General features: G+C 43.7%; 1 protein-coding gene across 3 annotated transcripts in view; it reads left to right on the top strand.

The window, feature by feature from the left end:
- Positions 1-1,524: 1,524 nt before the first annotated feature.
- MAPK8 (mitogen-activated protein kinase 8) overlaps positions 1,525-16,720 on the top strand; it is a 53,175-nt gene continuing 37,979 nt past the window's right edge. For all 3 annotated transcript variants that reach the window (XM_086751912.1, XM_086751911.1, XM_086751914.1), the window contains exon 1: positions 1,525-1,580. The gene's annotated coding sequence lies outside the window, so the exon portion shown is untranslated. The remainder of the gene's footprint in view (positions 1,581-16,720) is intronic.

The raw sequence follows: 16,720 nt of genomic DNA on the forward strand, positions 1-16,720 counted from the left end.
ATCTGCTGGTGAAGATGAATATGACCTACCCCAGATTAAATTTTGCCTGCAGAGTATTTTGGAGATTCTTCTTGCCTCTTCTGCAAGCTGAGCTTTGCCTTTTCCATAGATAAACATGGAAGAGAACGCAATGTCTGGCTGTGATCTAACATACTGCAACAAGAAAATCCTCAAAGCTAAAAACTGGCTAATTCAGTTCTGGGACTGTCCCATGGAAGTGATCAGAGGTGAGGTGGGTGGTGAGTCTTAGAAACACACTTAGAGGCCAGTGACATCTGAAGATGACTGAGGATTGAGTCTGAGCAATAGTTTTGTTTTGTTTTGTTTTGGTTTTTTTTTTGATAGATAAAAAGGAAGCATCATATATCTGTCTGTGGATATCTGTAAAAGAACCATTTCTAACACATGGAGAGAAGAATGGGCTTGCTCAAATTAAGTGAGAATTTTAAGGGCAGAGAGTGCAGAGATCTCTCTAAAATGGGCATATGAATAGTATATGGACAGCTTTATGGAAGTGAAGCTTTTAACACCAAGACAGTGGGAAAAATGGGAATATTCTGAAGCACCACCTTTACTATGTAAAAATCCATGCTTCTTACAGATGCATAGAAGCTGCTAGCAGCAACAGTCTCAATATAATTCTTGGCATCATAAAAACTGTGGCAGAGGTCACTCAAATGTTTGACAATGAATTGAATGTCAAATGTCCATTTTCACAGTACCCTGTGCCTAACTGGGCCTTTTTTGTACTATGTAGTAAAATATACAAAGGCTTGCTTCAACCACATTGACATGGCTTCAAGGTGCTGAGAAGATGAAGATATAACAAACAAAATATTGGAAAACCAAGGAGGGAGTACTCACGTCAGGTATCAAGAGCCAAAGGCAATGGTAATGAATAACTCAAAACCCCACCCAGAGGCACTGAAGATTTAAAGGAAAAACTGCGCCAAAACAAGATACAGAACAAGAAAATGTTACAACTCTCTCCAGACACCCAGTAATGAGATAAAGCGCTGCCATGCCAGGCGTGCAATGGGAAGCCTGGAGCTGCCAAAGCCGTGGAAGATGTTTAGGAGCAGCAGAACCCATGCCAGAGCACAGCGGGTGGGTGCCAAAGCAGTGGCAGAGAGAATGAACACAAAGACCTGAAAAACTGAGATTTTTTATGCAGCCCTAGCAGGAAGGGAGGCCGGGCTCCGGGTAAGGAACTGCTCCAGGGGAAAAGGTGCGGAGCAGCTGGAGCGATGCTGGTGCCAAGCAGGGATGCACGGGCTCATGGGCAGCCGGGGCCCCGCAGCCTCCGCAGGGACCGGCTTAGGGGCCGGGAGGGCCCCGCCACGGCGGCGGCAGCGGGGCCGTGGGGCGAGGCGAGGCGGCGGTGGAGGGCAGCGCTGGCGCGGTGCCGGGGGCCAGGGCCCGGAGGGCTGGCAGCAGCACCGCGGAGCCGGAGGGCCGGGGCGGGGCGAGCGGAGGGGGCGGGCAGCCGCAGCCGCGGCGGGCGGGCGGAGCGCGGTGCGTGTGCGCGGCGCGGCCCCGGCTCATTACTCAGCGGCCGAGGCAGGAGGCGACGGGAGGTGGTGAGTGCGGTGTCGGGGGGCTGTGCCCCCGCTGGAGCGGTGGTTGGCAGTGAGGGGAGAGGGGCCAAGCCGAGCGGGGCGCGGTGTGTTGCGGTGCGGGGGCGAGCGGCCGCGCCGCGGGGGCCGGGGCCGGCCGCTTTGTTTACGTTTCGGTGGGGCCGCGGGCGGGGAGGGAGCTGGGGGCGGCCTGTGCCCTCGCCCGGAGGCGGGTGGCGGTGCGGGGCTCTCCGGTCCGGTGACCTTCCGTGTCTGCTCGGGGCTGGGGGTGTCTCGGAGGATGATGGCGGGGGCCTCTTTGTTGGTGTGGCAGGAGGGGCAGGAGGCTCGGCTTGGGGCTCCTCCTCCTGGGAGCGGGGGCACCCGGGCGGGCCGGGCGGCCTCTCCTTCCAGCCCGGGCGCCCGCTCGGCCTCCGGGGAAGGAAGGGTCTGCGGACCGGGGGTGGGAAGGCAGCCCTGCGAGTGGGCGAGCCACCTCGGTCCTCAACTTCCATGACCTTGCTCTTAAAAATGCCTCTTAAAGCAAAAAAATACCCCTCTGGGATAATGTCACTGCTCCAGATAAGGGACTAGGTGAGTTCGGCAGTGTCTTTGATTCTTCTGCCTTTTTAATTTTCACGTTTCTTGTGAAAGGAGTGAGCTGTTTCTTTGCAGAATTAATTTTGCTCTTTGCTTTCTCTGTGTCGTTAACAGCATCCACTTTTAGTGCCAAAGCCTGTTTCTTTATGCCTTTGTGTCTGGAGTGGTTCCATTAGGGAAGTTTTACCTGAGTGCCGCTAATAACATATAGAGACAAATCCCACCTTATTGTTTATTCCCTTCCGAGCTACCATAATGGTTTTGAGTGTATAGCATGTTTTTGAGTTTCAGTGTTGTACACAACAGGCTTGCTGAAGCCTTTCAGACAATCAAAAAACCCTGCAGGCTTTGGCCTATCTGATAATATGAACACGAAGGGTGTTATCCCTGTGTTCAGGGAGGGAAAGTATTACTTGCCCTAGGGCATGTGCATGGGGAATTAGGCAAGCTCACTCCTTGCAGCTAGGTTTTACTTACAGGTGTGGAGACTTAACTGGTGATGGTCTCAAAGATCCCGTGAGACTTGGTCTTGCTCCTAGAGATGCCACAACTGCACTTCCAGGGCAGAATAGTATTTGACATGCAGCTTTATGTATTTGCAGGTATATCAGTATATTGGATAACTTGGTTTACAGTGTAATATGAAGAGAAACTGGGCCAAACCTAGTTAAGGATACTGTCAAAGTGAGTTCACTGACTTACTTGAGCATTCCTTGTATATAATGAAGGGAAACTCTTAATTCTTCTAATAGTAGTTAAGAAAAATACATTGAATCTCAAATAGTCCCCTGCTTTGATCTTAATCTGTGGGGGCAGCCATCTTGTATTTTTTCCCCCAACTTGATTCAGAGGTGTGTAACATAGACTAGTTTGATAGTAGGATGCAGGTATGGGGTTCTGCAGAACACGTGATGCCAGTGCAGGGCCCAGAGAAACTGCAGGCTACCTGTCAGATCCTGGCAGTTTTCAGGGTCAGCTGGGCCAGAGTATGACAGTAGAAGGGAGAGACAAACATTGCTGAACAAGACTAATCCAGAGTTGCGGAGGGTGTGCGAAGTTGTTTTGTCATCACTCTGAAAAAGGAATTTTAATGGTGTCTTCCAGTGCAGAAGTTCCCAAGGTTATTTTGGACTGTTGGCTTGTATAAGTATTCAGAGTAACCTTGTGGGCTATCGTATACTTCATGGGGATTTCAGGTCAGAAACATTGGTAAGATGATCTGATATGGTTCTGAGTCCTATAGTTTTGGACTGCTTGTTCTAGACAGAAGTAGAGTTGCCTTTTGTGTGGTTTTTGTGTTGTAACTTTTAACCCTACTCTTTAGGGACCAAGGCCTTTCCTGGCTCTACAGGAGTGCAAGTGTAACTTCTTTTGCAAAGCCTTTGGGTAAACTTGTTATATTAGTGGATTGTTATGCAAATATTAAGGAATAAACAAGGGTTTGGAGATTTTAACAACTGAATTTATGTTCTGCCTGCAATTTACCTGAAATGAACTGATGTGTATATTTCATGTTTTGTTTGGGTTTTTTTGGGTTTGTTTTTTTTTTTTTTTTTTTTTTTTTTTTTTTTTTAAACCATGAGCTAGTGGGATAGTATTTGAGATTATAGTGCTACTTGGTTATTTATTCACTGTATTTGTGGGGTTTGTTTGTTTTTCATCCTTCCTTAACTGCTTACATTGTTTGAATGCTTATTGTTTAAAAGATGTGTGGAAAGTACATGCTCAGCTCTTCATTTCTGAGGACTGATCCAGTATTCTGGACAGATACAAATGTCGTTCTTGATAGTCTGCTGAAAAGTATGGTGTGTTATTTCTTAAATTTAATTTCCCACTCACTCTACTTAGAAAAAAACTGCTCTGTGTCTATATGGCTTTGCTATATATTTTTAATATATGTAAGTTATATTGCTGTATCTCTCTCTTTTTTTTTTTTTTACCTGCTGTGAAATTCACCACAGTTTGGACATGGATTCTGAAAAACAATTTTTACTTTGATCTAAGAATCTGAATGTCTAGTTCTCCAGTCTTTCAATAATCCCCCTGTTTAAGTGTTTCACCTTTAAATTTAATAAAAGCCCTTTCTGGCTATCCTTATGAAAAGATGAGCTACATTTGAAGAGGCATTCATTGCTCCCTTACAGGGTGTACTTGTGTGACAACACAGCAATAGTCACTTTTATTTGCATACATTCCTTTTTAATAGTGACTGTAGTGTCAGTGAAAGGTACTTGGTTGATAAAGTCCTTGAGTTTTCAGAACAATTATAAGTGTTTATATTCTATAACATCACACTAGTTTCACGTTCAGTGGTTACCTTGCTTAAGCAGTTTATCTTACCTGCTGTTCCTTCTTGCCAGCTGCTGTGTGGCACAATAGATCAAGGACCTAATCGATCCAGCCAAAAAAAAAAAAAATTCCTCTTGGACTATTTTTCAGCCTGATTAATTCCCTTATGAGCCTGAACAAACAGGTATGCCTTTGCAAGGTTAGGAGGCAAGGAGGCTGCTTAGGTGGGATTGCTATCGGTCGTGCATATGCACAAAAGTATTCACAGATCAAGTAGTGGTTGCTGGAAGACTGATGAAAGTGCACAAACTTCTTTTATGTTGAGAAGTGCTTGTTTAAAGGTCTGTTCACAGACCTGGTCTTTTGCTGCTGTTACTGAAAAGCATTCTGAACAAGATGTTTGTTTTGGTTTCTTGAATGCACTCTAGAGCTCAAAATGAATGGGGGTGAGAACCCATTTGGTAGTAAATGTTAATCTAGAAGTTAGGAGTCATAACTTTGTGTGGATGACTATCCTCTTCCACACCTAGCTGCATTAATTGTTTCAAAGCATATGTGTATTATAATAGAGGCCCTTAAGTAAAGCAATCTGGAAATTTTTGAACTGAAGCATGATGGTGAGGCAGAAGATACATCCTTGCAGTGCTGATAACTGTGTTTTCCACTTTCTCTGAATATTATGTTTGTGAAGAAGAAAACCTTAACTAGTTTAGGACTTTATTTTACATATAGGAATGCAAATGCTCATTTATCTTTTATGATACTTCAGAAATATGTAGCATCAATCTTTTAGGTTATTCTTCTTGGTAGGGGCAGCTTTTAATTCAGTTTTCAAAATTTCCCTTACTGTATCTTTTGTTAGCTTATTATATGTAGGTAATACATGAAGTCTTCAGGAGAAAAAGCTTGAAATGCCCTACTCTCTATCCCAACTCTTATTCAAAATATGGGGCTACAGGTGTAGGTCACTGAGTGGTTTCCCAGTTTGTTTGTATTTAACAAATACTCAGTGGAATTTTATTAGTACTGTTCACCTATACAAGTTTGTCCTGTGGCAAAACTGTAGCCTTCTTAGTGAATGGTGATATTATTAAGAAATGTGCTGTTTTAGAAGAATTTGAAGATAATGCTGAGAAATTCATGATGACTTGGCAATGGGTGGAACACGTTGCCAATACATTGACTTTTGCTTATGAACTTTCGTTTACTCCCCAAATTCATGGGAAGTAAATAGCAGTAGGTGTAGCTATGCGTGATATAACTTTTAATTAAGGCTATATCCTTGAATTTGAATAATTAAGTCACAAAAAAAACCAAAATGAAAACCAACTAGAGTTGCTGGATACTTTTGAAATGTAACTTAAGAGTTCTTTGATGTAGACTTTTTGTTGTGTGAGCTCAAGGAACAGACCAAGCAGATGGTACAAACCTCCTTTTGTGAGCTGGAAGACTCTTGCATTCTGTGTAGCATAAGGAACACTCTAGCTTATCATGCAGCCAATAGCGAATAGCAGTTTGCTTGTGCTGTGGGTTTTACAAAGCCTTTGGATGAGAACTCCAAGAGACTGGAGCTGACTACAGCAGACTGTGAGGAAGAGATCAGTTACTGGTGTTGAATCAGATTGGCGTGGAGAACTGCCCAGCCAGCTGTTTATACAGTACACTTACCTTGACTGTTATTTATTTTGTAAAATATTTTTGTAAGGTTTTCTAAGGCCTGCATTTTTCTTTGTTTTATGTGTGGAGAGATAATGATCTTGGTGTACCAAGCTTATAATAATAGCAACACATTTCTTCTTAACTTTAGGTGCTTTTTTTTCCCTCTAAGTGATTAAAAACTAATCCTTGGTTCTTTTTTTTCTGTCCAAATTGATTGCCTGTAAGCTTGATACTAAAATAAACCTCATAGTTGTTGCCCATATTGTCACTTTTATTGTTGGATAAAGGCTGCTTGATATGTGAACAGACGGGATGCTTATTAATCATTCTCAGTTGGATATTGTAGACTAATGCTATAAAATGGTTACTGGCAGAAAGTATACTTAAACTTAATGGTCACTTGTGTTTCAAAAAAGCAAATACTGTGTGTATGTACATTTAAAATAAACAAAAGGGGGCAAACACTAATTTTGCAGTGCTGTTGGAAAGCCTATTCACTGTAATTCTTGATTTTGAGTATTTAAAAAAAAAAAGCCAACAAGTCTGACAACCTCCCATTGCTTAATTATATTGACATTACACCAAGCTTTTTTTTCTATAGATCTTAAAAGCATGCAGAAGAATGTCTTAACCCAATATTTACTCTTTTGACTACAAACTGTGGCTAAAATGTGTATTCCTGTAATTGTAGTCTGTGCCCATTCAAACATTTACCTTGTATCTTGGTCTGCTGAACAAAACTTGGAATATCTCTGGTCTTGTGTTGTGCTTGTTGTGAAGTAAGAAGAATGGACATTAGGTATCATATTTCTCCCTGTGATCTCAAAGTCATGGAAATGCCCGGCTTTGTAAGTGTGCCTGTCTGTATGCATGTAGATGCATGGAATCACAGAACGGTTAGGGCTGGAAGGGACCTTCAAAGGTCATCTAGTCCAACCCCCCTGCAAGGAGCAGGGACATCCCCCACTACATCAGGTTCCTCAAAGCCCTGTCCAACCTGGCCTTGAACGTTTCCAGGGATGGGGCATCTACCACCTCTCTGGGCAACCTGTTCCAGTGTTCTATAACTCGCATCGTAAAAAATTTTTTCCTAATATCCAGTCTAAATCTACCCCCCTCTATTTCAAAACCATTACTCCTTGTCCTATCACAACAGGCCCTACTGAACAGCCTTTCCCCATCTTTCTTGTAGGCCCCCTTGAGGTACTGGAAGACTGCTCCAGGTCTCCCTGGAGCCTCCTCTTCTGCAGGCTGAACAGCCCCAACTCTCTCAGCCTGTCCTCATAAGAGAGGTGCTCCAGCCCTCTGATCATCTTCGTGGCCCTCCTCTGGACCTTCTCCAACTGGTCCATGTCCTTCTTGTGCTGGGGGCTCCAGAACTGGACACAGTACTCCAGGTGGGGTCTCACCAGGGCAGAGTAGAGGGGGAGAATCAACTCCCTCGACCTGCTGGCCACGCTTCTCTTGATGCAGCCCAGGATGCGGTTGGCCTTCTGGGCTGCAAGGGTGCATTGCCAGCTTGTGTTGAGCTTCTCATCCACCAGCACTCCCAAGTCCTTCTCCTCAGGGCTGCTCTCAATCCATTCTCTGCCCAGCCTGTATTTGTGCCTGGGATTGCCATGACCCAGGTGCAGGACCTTGCACTTGGCCTTGTTGAACTTCATGAGGTTGGCACGGGCCCACCTCTCCAGCCTGTCAAGGTCCCTCTGGATGGCATCCCTCCCTTCCAGCGTGTCGATGGCACCACGCAACTTGGTGTCGTCGGCGAACTTGCTGAGGGTGCACTCTATCCCACTGTCCATGTTGCTGACAAAGATGTTGAACAGGGCTGGGCCCAACACGGACCCTTGAGGGACACCACTCATGACTGGTCTCCACATGGACATTGAGCCGTTGACCGCCACTCTCTGAGTGCGGCCATCCAGCCAACTCCTTATCCGCCGAGTGGTCTGTCCATCAAACCCATGTCTCTCTAGTTTAGAGAGAAGGATGTTGTGTGGGACAGTGTCAAAAGCTTTGCACAAGTCCAGGTAGATGATATCCATTGCTCATCCCTTGTCCACTGATGCTGTCACCCCGTCATAGAAGGCCACCACATTGGTCAGGCATGATCTGCCCTTGGTGAAGCCATGTTGGCTGTCACCAACCACCTCCTTGCTCTCCATGTGCCTTAGCATGGTTTCCAGGAGAATCTGCTCCATGACCTTGCCAGGCACAGAGGTGAGGCTGACCAGCCTGTAGTTACCTGGGTCTTCCTTATTCCCCTTTTTAAAAACTGGGGTTAGGTTCCCTCTCTTCCAGTCATCGGGGACCTCACCAGACCGCCACGACTTCTCAAATACGATAGCCAGTGGCTTGGCAACTTCATCCGCCAGTTCCCTCAGAATTCGCGGATGGATCTCATCAGGTCCCATGGACTTACGCACCTTTAAGTTCCTCAGATGATCCCAAACCTGCTCCTCGAGTACAATGGGCGGTTCTTCATCCTCGCAGTCCCTGCTTGCGCCTTCTACGGCTTGGGTGGTGGGACAAGAGCTCTTATCGGTGAAGACTGAGGCAAAAAAGTCATTGAGTACCTCAGCCTTCTCCATGTCCTGGGTAACCAGGACACCAGTTTCCTTCCGGAGGGGGCCTACATTCTCCTTGGACTTTCTTTTTTCCCCTACATACCTATAGAAGCTCTTCTGGTTGCATTTTATATCCCTGGCCAGATTCAGTTCTGTCAGGGCTTTGGCCTTCCTCACCTGATCCCTGGCCACTTGCACAGGCTACCTGTCTCCGTTTCCACCCTCTATAGGCCTCCTTCTTTACTTTCAGTTGGTCCAGGAGCTCCTTGCTTATCCACGTGGGCCTCCTGGCCTTTTTGCCCAACTTGTTCGTCGTCGGGATGCACCTCTGCTGAGCTTGGAGGAGGTGCTCCTTGAATATAGACCAACTTTCCTGGGCCCCCCTTCCCTACAGGGCTGCCTCCCATGGCACTTGGCCCATTAGGTCCCTGAAGAGGCCAAAGTCTGCCCTCCTGAAGTCCAGGGCAGAGAGCTTACTGTGTAGTTTCCTTGCTGCCCCGTGGATCCTGAACTCCACTGTGCTGTGGTCGCTGCAGCCAAGGCTGTCCTTCAGTTTCACATCCCCCACCAGTCCCTCCCTGTTTGTGAGCACAGGGTCAAGCATGGCACCCTTCCTTGTCAGCTCCTCTATCACCTGCAGGAGGAAGTTGTCGTCCACGCATTCCAGGAACCTCCTGGATTGCGTGTGCCCTGCCGTGTTGTCTCTCCAACAGATATCGGGGTGGTTGAAGTCCCCCATGAGGACCAGGGCCTGTGACCATAAAATGAAAATGTTCATTCTGCTATTGGTTGCTTGAGCTGCTGAGTGGGCAGTAGCTCTCGCAGAAGAGGACCTGGGCCTGTTGATGAATGAGAAGGTGACCAGGAATCAGCAGTGTGCTCCTATAGTCCTGCAGGCTAATCGCTTGCTGGACTGCATTAGAAAGAGCCTGGCCAGCAGATACAGGGAAGGAACTGTTCCTGTCTGTGGGGCAGCTGTGACGATCCAGTGGCAGTGCTGCCCAGTAGATCACACATATATGCACCCTGTCTGAGAGAGACAAACTGAGGGCATCCAGCACTGTGGTGCTCAGATGGCTGGGGGCTGGAGCACGCCTGAGGGTGGAGGAGGGATTGGGTTTGCAACCTGAGGAAGAGAAGGTTAAGAGAGAACGTAACTGCCGTATTTAATCATCTTTAAGCAGGGACTTACAGAGACGATGGAGCCACTTTCCACTCAGAAGTGCGCAATGAAAAGATGAGTCAATGGTCACAAGAGATGGGAATGGAAATTTCAGTGAGACGTGAAAGAAATGGCTTGATGTGTAGGAGTAGGTGAGTGCTGCAGCAAGAGCCTGGAGGGGCCATGGGATCTCCATCCATGGAGACTTTCAACTGGACAAGGTCCAAAGCAGTTTGATATGAAGACACATTTGAAATTTTACCTGTTTTGAGCAGGTAGATGATCTCCAGACGTTGCTTTCGAACCATATTATGATTCTACAGTTTATAGATTTTTAAATTTCATTTTCAAAGTAGCTTGAGGAAGCTGGGAAAACAAAGGCACAGTGATGTAGATAAACAAGGCTGCTCAGAACTGTGTCAGAAGTTTTGGAGGGAGAAGTAATGACATGATAAGCATCTTCAAGTCTGCTAGTGGCAATACTGTCATTTTTCTGGTGTGCAGGCTGGCATAAAGAACAAAGAAAGGTTATGGTACCTGTGATGCCCTGATCACTGTGGTGAACATAAAAACCCATCTCCAAAGGAACAGCCTACAGTAAGCAGCCTGGTAGCCAGCTGAAGTTTGTCCAGGTTTTGCTTTCTGTAGCAGAGGAGTGTGTTGGCAACTGCTGCTGCAAGGCTTTGATCTCCTGCTGGGTGCTGATGGCTTCTTAAGCTTAGCTGGAGAGCGGTTACTCCAGGCAGTGGCTTCGTGGAGCACAACAGCTCTGATTTCCAGTTGATCACCATGGCAGTTCATGAGTGCAGAGAGGTGGTAGGACTGAAATCAGCTGGGAGAAAGAAAGAGCCATGGCAGGTTCATAAATCCATCTGTGCTGTTGTCCTTAATGGTTCTACTGCCTTGAGAAGGTGACATCCTGCAACTTATTTGTTACTGTTAATTTTTATGTATTTGTCCACTTAATAAAGCTAGCATGAAATCTTAGGGAAAGGAAGGTGAGCAGAATAGAAAGTTACAACCCGGAGTGACTGTACTGCCTCTTAGGAAAGCAGCTGTCCTGGAGGCTCAACCTGTAGGTAGTCAAATAGGTGAACGCAGCTGCTCATCTGTGACTCCAAGATAGAATTTTATGGGGAAATCACATCCTTGCAAGCCCTAGATGTATTCTTTAACAGCTTTAATGCCTAAGACTATGTTGGAGCAAGGTTAACAGTAGTTATGGTGCTTACTTGCAGGATCTGAAGTGTAAAAGTACAAACATAGTTTCTAGCATGTAATCCTAACCTTAAGTTTTACTGCGGAAACAGTAAAAGCCAATGCTGTGGTTGACATGTGGATCAACGTAAATCTTGATAAATTCTTGATTGCTCATTGTGCAGATGTTTTGGATGATGAGAATCATCCTGGTCACCTTCAGAGTAGGAAGGGTGGTAACATGTTATCCTAAAAAGCCTAGTTAGAAAGGTGTGGGCTAAGTTTACATGTTTCATTTAGTGCCAAAAGTGAATACTCAGGAGACCGTAACAGGAAGGTTCTTGTGCGTGGCAGTGGTTCATCTGATGCGCAGTGAAGCCTTCCCACTGTGAGTGACTTCCATTTGCATGGTTGCTGCAATGCAGAGCTTCTCCTTCTTGAACGATTGTTAGGGTTTCTTTTGCTGTTTTTTAAATTGAAGCATGGCAAGATTCTTATCGTTCTTGTACGTCAAGGTGGGGAAAAAAGTTCTGTTTCTAAGACTGTTAGGTCAGAGATAAAAGGTTTTCATTAATATAATGTTTATTTTATTTGAAATTCTTCCTACTTTTCCTCAGAAATTTTCTCATTGCAATTTTTAGTGTGCGTAGCCACTAGCACTAGCATCTGGTGCACAGCGGTGCTTCTGAAGTTTTGTGGTGTGTTATTTTTTTTTTTTTTTGTGTGGTGTTGGTTTTCTTTTTTTTTTTTCTTTTTTCTTTTTTTTTTCCCCTCCTGTGTAAAGGATGGGAATTCTCAAGCTCTTCCTACTTTGGGAACTTCTGTCTTAGGAAGTTTTTGCTGGGACAGAGCATCAGGCACTACTGAAGTCTAAGACAAATGGGACAACAGAACAGACTCTGTTGCCATTTGTAATGAATCCTGTAGATTGGTGTATTTTTTTACAGACTACCTAGAAAGAAACGTCAATTTTAAAATGTACTGCCTGCCTTCCCAGCCCATCCCTGGGAAATTATTGTGCAAAGTACTGTACTGCATAACAGGAGGTATCCAAGAAGGAATTGCCAGTGCTGAGGTTGTAATATGTTTTGGAGGTTTTTGTTCCAGTCTAAAGCTCTTATTACTGAGGTATTTTATGCCAAATACGTTAGACAAGATTTCATAGCACATTAATCTGCTTGTACTTAACAAATAAATGCATGAATTGGTGAAAGTAGCACATTCGTAATTGGATTCTAAGTTTTTGTAACTGGGATTTAAAGTTAAAATGTTTTAAGATTTTTTTTTTGTAACTGTTGATGTGATTCTTAAATACAGTTTTAAAACATTTTGAAAACTATATTCCCCAGCTGTTTTGCAAGTCCTTGCATCCTCTAATGTTGTGCAGCTATTGTCATCTTCATCACTGATATTTAATGAGTATTCACTTGGTATCTTTTGATTGTGTCCTTTAAAAGAGTCAGAGAGTCTTTTGATCAGTTTCTTCTGATGAAACGTTGAGCCTCATCTTCCCCTACGAGAAGAGGTTAAAGAACAAGCATTTCCTCCTACCCCGGAGTAATCCTGGAATGGGATTTTGCTTCTAGCCTTGTACATATCTCATTGAAGTACTCTGAGTTGTATTTACTGGTTTACTTTGCTGATGATTTGCTTATTTATTCTATATTACTGCTTTACCCGTGGTCACTGGATGAGCAGAGGAACTAGCATATGCAGGAAAACTTTCATGGTATGGTTAGAAGTAACAGTCCCTTAGGTAGTTAGCTGAAACACTGTAGTGCCAAGATTAATAATTTATTCTCTTCTTGTGAATTTCAAGTTAGATTACGTTTAAGCTTTTCCAAGTATCTGAGTAAGCTGAATGAACGGTGACATGATTCTGCTCAAAAGGGAGGTACATAAAGCAATATGGAATAGCGTTCCCCTGAATGCTGTGGTCCCAGTCATTGTCAGGATTATGGTTTAAGTGAGATGTGTAACCTGTTTTCTGGGCCCAGCAGCATGCATTCAGATGGCACTTCTGGCACAATTTAATTGGGTTCTTAAAATGGGACGGTTTTTTAAAGTCTTGCTTCACTGAATTTTCACTGATTTCAGATTTTAAGAATGTTGTTGAAAAAAAAAACAACTGGAGTGACAGATAATGCCCTGCCATAAATCTGAATATTTTAAGCCTTTTAAAAAATGTTTACCTTTACTTTTCTCCCCATTTACTGTCCTTTTGTATAATCTTTTGTTTGAAAAAGGATTAAGGAATTGAAAGATCCTTGCTTTATCCTATTATTTCTGAAAAAGAGAGTTTTGCTAAGAATAGTCTTTTAATCTGCTGTCATAACAGCTTTTTTTGCAAAGTGTAGAATTACACAAGTTTTCTTTTGATGGAGCCATTCTGGTTTATGATTTCTGTGGCAAAACTGACCTGCAAGAGACAGTTGGCAAAGTGTTACTTCATATATTGTGATAATAGGATTCATCAAGGAACCATCTGTAGTGGAGCTTCATGTGACATTACACTGAAGAACCTGTAGAGATACTTTCCGATGAAGTGTAGCACAGCAGAATGATACTTTTCCTGTAGAGGCAGTACTATTCATTCTGATATTGCTTGTTCTAGAAAAATGCTACCTATTAATTTTTTTTGTGATTCATTACAGTCACAGTTCAGGAGTCCATAAGCACATGAGAAGTGCTGTGAGGCTTTGTGTGCTTCTGTCTTACTTGTTGCCCATTTGTATAACCAGGGCTGATTTGACTGTCACCAAAATCAACTTGTAAGTTTCTGATAAAGTTTGGATATGAAGTCTTAAACTTCATAACTCTTAGTACAGTTTTTGGGTTTTAAATGCTTACGTTGGTGACGCTCTCTAGAGATCGCTTTGTGTTGAGAATATGTACCTTTTTAAAAAAATATATATTCCTGAAATCAGGAAATCTGGATAGTATCAAGTGTTTAGTATTCACAGATGGTGATGAACTGTAAGGTTTTGTCTCCCCTGCCACAAACCAGCATCTTCCCTGCTTCCACAACAGAGAGGGAGATGGCTGGAGGGATGGTAGATAAGCAAGCACAAACTTTCTCACCTTTTAATGGATCTGGTAGTATGCTTTCACTTGTGCTTCTTTCTCACCTTGCCTTCAGGCTACTGGAAGTCTGATTTTTAGACAGTGCTATATAGTTTGACTTATCTTCTCATTCATCTGTTTTCTGAATCTTAATTTTGTTTTACTTCAGCTTCCAATGTTACAAAGTTAGAGCTGCTGGTGTTTTATCTAATTGCCAGGCAGGGCCTAAATCAGCAGTCTGTGGGTAATTTTCTGCTGTGCCCAGCTGCTTTAGTGATTGTTGTAAAGGAGAGATCAAACTCACTAGCACTGAGGTGCCAGTGAGTTTTTTTCCTGTGCTTTGTGATGATCTCGTTTATTGTCTCTGTGCTGTTAATGAGCAATACCTTAACTCTTTATGAATGACTATGATATGCTAGTGTTTTCTGTAGTGGAAGGGCTGTAGCTTATAGACTGGCATTATGTGACAGCATTTTAGAGTGTAGAGAAACTGAGGTGCAGGAGTAGAAAGGTGGATTTCACTTACAGCTCTCAGTAAGAGCTTTATTGATAAAAAGCAGAAGAATGTCTGTTTTGGAAACGTCTGTTGTGAATAATTTACTCTGTGTGTGGATTTGTTACTTGGCTTTTCATTTTCCTGCTTGTGCAAAGTACGTGGTGTGTTTTTCTGACTGTAAAGAACTCAGTTCTCAGCTGAAGTTGATTGATATTAAACAAAACAAATGTTTTAGAATCAGCCAAAATTATATTGGTTGTCTTATTTTGGATGTTTTGTAAGAGATGTTCCACAATGAGAATTCTCTTCAGAAACGTGCGTAGTGGTTCGATACTGATTTTTATGTAGAGGGTATTCAGAAGTTGTGGATGCAGGTTCAACATTTGAAGTTGGTGCTGCTAACCTCCATTCAGGAGTAGCATTCTCTTAAACCACTTTAGAAAATATTGCTATTTGATACTTGGTTAGCGTAAATGCATACTTTGAGCTTCTGAGGAAAATGTGATGTGAAGTGGACATGTTGGCATCTCCTGCGCTCCATGGGGAGCGGTGTGTGAAATCGCTGTTGGAGCTTCGGTGGCTCTGTCCGTGCCAGCTGGCCGAGCAGCGCTGGGAAGTAGTTCAGCTGGAGCAGTGTTCGACAATAGGAACTGGTTTTGCGGCTTTCTGTGTTTGGATGTGCTCTTGTGCTACCTTTTTCTAGACACATGCCAGTATCTCAATATTCTACTAGTTAGAGTCTTCATTTTGTGGCTGCCAGTCATGGGTCTTTCCTTGCTGTTAAACAACCTCTGAATTATCAGTTACTCCTGACATTGTATCAGACTGCTTGAAGTTACTTGAAATGTGGAAGCAGAAAAGCTTAAGTACCAGTTGCCTAATGCACAGATCACTGAGTGCTCCTCACTTTCTCCAGCTTCAAGTTTCCCCAGTTTCAAGTTCAGCTGTTGACATTTTGGCATCAATGACTGCAGCCTGTGACTGATTGCTATTTCTGGCCACCTACTATTTGCACATCGTTTGATGCAGGGAATTCAAGCGGTGGTGCGTAAAACATAATGTTGAAAATGAGCTGTTCAAACTCATTCCTGGTTTTATTATTAACCTTTTTTCATGGCTTGTGAAACATTTGGGTTAAGATTCCCAAAATGTCGCACTGCTTTGTGGAAACATCTACTTTTTGGCTGAGACACTATGGTATTGATCAGAGAAGTCTGACAGAAGCAGTGCTAGAGAACATGCCAGCTTCAAGTTCCTGCTTCTACGACTAATCCTGGAAATACAGTCCCTGGTGGGTCTAGCTTCAGACTGGGCACCGCAGAACATGTCCTCAGCCTCGGTGGAATTGCCTTGTTTGAGGGAGGACAACTCAAGGGGCTGCATTTGCCAGCAGCTGCATTTGCCAAAGCTGCTACCGAAGAGCTTTGCTTGGGAAATAAGTATGTTCCTCTTCCCTGGAGAAATCCTTGACTGGCTGCCAGTAGTAACTCTCCTCTCCCTTCCCTCCCTCCAAAGCAAACAAGGAAGCTCCAGAGTGCTGGTAGTGTGGCTGTTTACCTGCGCTTTGCTGCGCTGCTGCAGCTGCTGTCATGGCCCCTCCATGGAGGTCATTCACTATCTGAAGTGACTAGAAGAAGGAGAAGATCAGTTAATTAGGGTGAAAAATTAAACATGTATTTGCTATCCTTATTTGCATTTTTTTCTTTTAATAGCTTCTAGTCTGTCCCTAAGCTGGAAGCTGAAATTCAGTAGGTGTAAAATTTTATGGAAGTGTTATGTCCCCTTTCAAAACATACTGGGGTTATTTTTATTCAGTGGATAACACAGTGTCTGACTTATGCATTACAGTTCATAAAATGTGTAAAAGGCTTGGAAAGATTTAAATTGCAGGAAGCTCACTAAAGGTAATTAAAAAAAGAAAAGGTTGCTGGTTTTGTTTCTGTGGAGATGTTTTTCCTTTCCTGCCCCTCAAATTCTACTATGATAGCATTAAAGATAAAAATTTACCCATTTTTGCCAGAGGACAAAATAGAGGGCTGTGTCTGGGTGTCTGCTGAAGAACTTCTCTGAATTATTGAGAAGTTGATTAGAATTTACCAGCAGTTCTGGAGATAGTCCTGGTATCCCCCTA

The sequence above is a fragment of the Chlamydotis macqueenii genome, chromosome 7 (genome assembly GCF_036417535.1).
Source record: "Chlamydotis macqueenii isolate bChlMac1 chromosome 7, bChlMac1.mat, whole genome shotgun sequence".
NCBI classification, from domain to species: domain Eukaryota; kingdom Metazoa; phylum Chordata; class Aves; order Otidiformes; family Otididae; genus Chlamydotis; species Chlamydotis macqueenii.